This window comes from Bombus vosnesenskii, unplaced genomic scaffold (genome assembly GCF_011952255.1).
Source record: "Bombus vosnesenskii isolate JDL3184/JDL3185 unplaced genomic scaffold, Bvos_JDL3184-5_v1.1 scf7180000014903, whole genome shotgun sequence".
NCBI lineage: Eukaryota > Metazoa > Arthropoda > Insecta > Hymenoptera > Apidae > Bombus > Bombus vosnesenskii.
This window is the reverse complement of record NW_022883713.1, coordinates 21,563-25,595: the sequence shown is the minus strand read 5'-3', so window position 1 is coordinate 25,595 and position 4,033 is coordinate 21,563. Positions and strand designations below refer to the sequence as shown.

Genomic DNA, 4,033 nt, shown 5'->3' with positions numbered 1-4,033 from the left:
ACTATCGGCTAGAACGTGAAAGGTTATCTCCAATGTAAAACAGTTGATGCGTACCGTAGATAAGATCTGGGATGTACTCTTAACGCAGGTGTTTCCTATTCCTCGCATAACTACTATATCTGTCGTTCTCCTACCGGAGAATTTCGGAGCGACAGATTCTCTAATTAATGAGCACTCGGCTCCGGAATTGAAGTAAAACGGGAACGACTCACCCAGATGACTTAAACTACCGGCTGGGGACTCCACCACGCAGAAGCTGACTTTACGCTCATCCTTGGGGCCTGGTCTACCGTCCCGTCGTGCCGGGCAGTTAGGTGCGATATGGCCTTCCGCATGACACCTGTAGCAAACCGCCTTGGACGGTGCGGCCAGTCGGCTTCCTTCCTGGCGTCGTGCATCCCTCTGCTGTTCGTTCTGCATCCTCTTGCGGCAGTCCTTTATTCTGTGTCCGAGAGTACCACAGTAATGACACCTCGTCTGGTGGCCCGATAACTTGCGTCGCTTAGCTTCGGATTCCGCCGGTGCATCTCTCGGCGAAAATGTCGACTCTTCTTCGTAACAAAAGGGTCGCATTTCGCTCAGAAATTGGTCCTCCGTTCTGATATCGCTCGTGAGGGCCAATCGTTTAAGACGTTGGTCGTGTGGAATTAATATGTAGAGAGTGACAGCGTGAAGTATTTCGTCTAGCGTAGAATGTTGCCACCGCGTCTGCAGGAGGGAACGGACACGGCCGGCAAACGCCCCCGTGGATTCGCCCACTCCCCGCGGTTCCCTGGATACCTTGATTAACGATGAGGACGTCGTCTCTCGGCCACCGAAATGTATAAGGAATCGTTCCTTAACGGTAGACCAACTAACCTCTCCGTCACCCGTCATTCGTGCCAGCCAATGTGCTGTAGAACCCTGTAGAGAGTCACTTAAGGCAGAGTATAGCGCGTCATCTCGTAGGGGGTTGTTCTTCATGGCCCTACTAACAGCCGCGCACCACGCGGATGGGTCGGCGCCTGCGACTTCTGGGTTAAAATGTGGTAATTTGGTGGTTCCCGTATTTGGCCTTTGCATTAGCGTATGAATTAGGTTGTTCATGACAGCGATCTGCCCTTCCAGCGCTCGAAGCCGTTCTGATCCCACTTCTGATGTCGGATTGGCACTGGGAGTGGGGTTGTGAGCGCCAAAGGAATCTTCTCGAGGATTAGCCATTGATACGCTACACACAGGTGTAGTTTATTGCAATGATAGAATTAGTACAGTCTCGACAATTGATCACAGCGGTTCGGCACTCGCGACACGAGTGACGATGCTCTCGGGCTTAATAACGAATCCGCGGCCAACGGGATGACAACAGAACGTACTCACAAAGTCTAAGTCTGGTTAAAACGTGAAATAACCACTGATCGCGAAGACGTTACTCTTTTATCGATGAGATCGCGAGCGAGAATGCCTTTCCCATCCCGATGATGCCACAGAGGAAAACTATAATGGGGTGTGTCTAAGGATACGAGATCATCGGATTCGTCGAGAAAAGCCTTCGTTCAGAAAGTATTGCTGCTAATTGGTTAATGTCCATATCGGTGGTTAGAAAAGGATGCTAGCCGCCCTCGAGGGAAAGTTGCTAGTGGGAGACGCCGCTCGTTGAAAAATATGTCTCCCCCATCTTCCCGTAGTTGGGACAAAGACTGTTTGTCTGTTTGAAGGACTTTAGTTAACTAAACCTTAAGATTTATAACGGGCCCTCGGGCTAGCCGAACATGTACTGCGGAGACGCATCGACATCTGGCAATCATCTTACTCGAAGAATAGGGTCTGCACGAGCCACGGGACAGAAACCGTTGGAATGTTTACTGTCGCGTGTCGCCACAAATATTTCTTTTAAGGAGGGCTATAGAATTACTTCATACCTTTGTTAGGCAAAGCGTTCATCCCGTGACCGCGGCTACGTTCGGCGACTGACTGTCGCCTCGAGCCCAAGCTCATTATCACAATTCTCGAATAATTACAATCGGGTTGAATAACTACAATTGTTCAATTACAGCTATAGTAGATTCTAGGTTAGAATGTTGCGGGATTATCCAAAATTCCAAATGCTCTGGTGTTCTTTCATCTCCGACATATATATATGTCGGGTTTACATTAGAATTAGGGTTAGGGGCGTAAAGCGAATCTTCGTTTGGATTACACGTCGTCGTTATGCAATAGAGAAGACATTGGCTAGTGCAAATACGATTACCATAGAACCGGACAAGTAACCGTGGTAACTAGATACTCGAGAAACTAATGACAATGATACTAGGTTCAATAACGAACCCGCGGACAACGGGACGGTAGCCGTACGCACTCGCAAAGATCTAAGTCGAATTCTGTGTTAATAGTCGCTGGCGTTAATCTCTTTTTTTTGTCGATGAGACCGCAAGAGAGAATGACTTTCCGTCCCGGTGATACCCCAGAGGAAAACTATGACGGGGTGTGTCTAAGGACACGAGATCATCGGATTCGTCGGGGACATCCTACGTTCGGAAAGTAAGGGAAATTGACGTTGCTGCTAATTGGCCAATCTCCATACCGGTAGTTAGAAAAGGATGCTAGCTGCCCTTGAGGGAGGGTTGCTAGTGGGAGACGTCGTTCGTGGAAAAATAGGTCTCTCCTGTCTTCCCGTAACTGGGACAAAGACTGTGTATCTGTTGAAGGATTTTAGGTAACTAGATATTAGTGTTTATGACGGTCCTCGGGCTAGCCAATCACGTACTGTGGAGACGCGTCGACATCTGGTAAACATCCTGCCCGGAGAATAGGATCTGCGTGTCGCAAGCTACGGGACAGAAACCGTTGGAGTGTTTACTGCCACGTGCCGCTACAAATCTTTCTTTTAAGGAGAACTATAGGATTACTCAATGCCTTTGTTAGATGGAGAGTTCGTCCCGTTGACCGCGGCTACGTTCGGCGACTAATTGTCGCCTTGAGCCCAAGCTCATTGTCACAAGTCTCAAACAAATACAATTGGTTAGAATGACGACAAATCGTTTAGTTACAACTGTAGATTTTAATTACAATGTTTTTATGGATTTTCCCGAGGTTTCAGAGGGAAGGCACCGGTGTCCTCTTATCTCCGACATATATAAATTATATTTAAGAAGTTTGGGATAGTTTAAAGATGAAATAAATTGCTTTTTAAGTTTAATCTCTTACTTTGGACGAAATCAAGTTTCTCTGGAATTTGGTGGAGTTTAAGATTTGATATCGGTGTCGAAGGAGTTATGTGACACTTTAAGGTGGAATAAATCTAGCGAGGAGTTTAAGGTGCGGCAAAGGAGCGTGGAATGTTGCAATAGAAATTTATTGCAGTGTTAGTGCATTGGTAGATTGATCAAATTTACGTGTAGCGTGGGTAACCAATGGTAAATATTTTGCAATGTGTATAATTTCTCAGTAATCTGAGGCTTATAAAATCTATTGACAACTAATGGAAATTGTTGATTTAACAGATCAATTTTAAATTCCTCGTTAATCTAAATTTTTTTAATCCTATTTACAGCTAAACCTTACGACGAAAAATTAACGAAGTGGAATAAAAATGGCATTGTGATTCTTCTCGTCGTGTATCGGTGTCACATCAAATTTAAGAGACAGTTTTACTTGCGGATGCTGCATGTTACGTTGGTGAAGTCGACGAAAGCGTAAAATAGGAACTCGTCCGAAATACACTAACGCGGAAGGTTAAATTTAACGCAAAAGGCTGAGAAATTAGTTTAGAACTCGAAGTTTCATTGGTACGATGCTCTTGAAACGCATTCAAAGAGGTCGGCGACCTCGACAGGGGATGAACGCAACTGTTTCGTGGGAATTTCTTATTGTGGCTTATTTGGATGAAGCTGCTTTAAAATCAGCGCTGGATTCGTCTGTATTTTGCCCGGAAATCATAAAATGTTTAGGCCAGACGACTCCATGTACAGAAAATGTTATGTCCACTTTTTACGTCCGTAGAATTCAACTCTTTACTACTATGCACTTCTTTTCCAAAAAAATATCGCGTTTCAAT

At 45.5% G+C, this 4,033-nt stretch overlaps 1 long non-coding RNA gene across 1 annotated transcript; it reads left to right on the top strand.

Annotated features, from left to right (window-relative positions):
* Positions 1 to 3,250: 3,250 nt before the first annotated feature.
* LOC117240781 lies at positions 3,251 to 3,563 on the top strand. The gene is made up of 2 exons (XR_004494790.1): positions 3,251 to 3,392; positions 3,530 to 3,563. It is a non-coding gene; the product is annotated as an uncharacterized LOC117240781 (long non-coding RNA).
* The last annotated feature ends 470 nt before the right edge of the window (positions 3,564 to 4,033 follow it).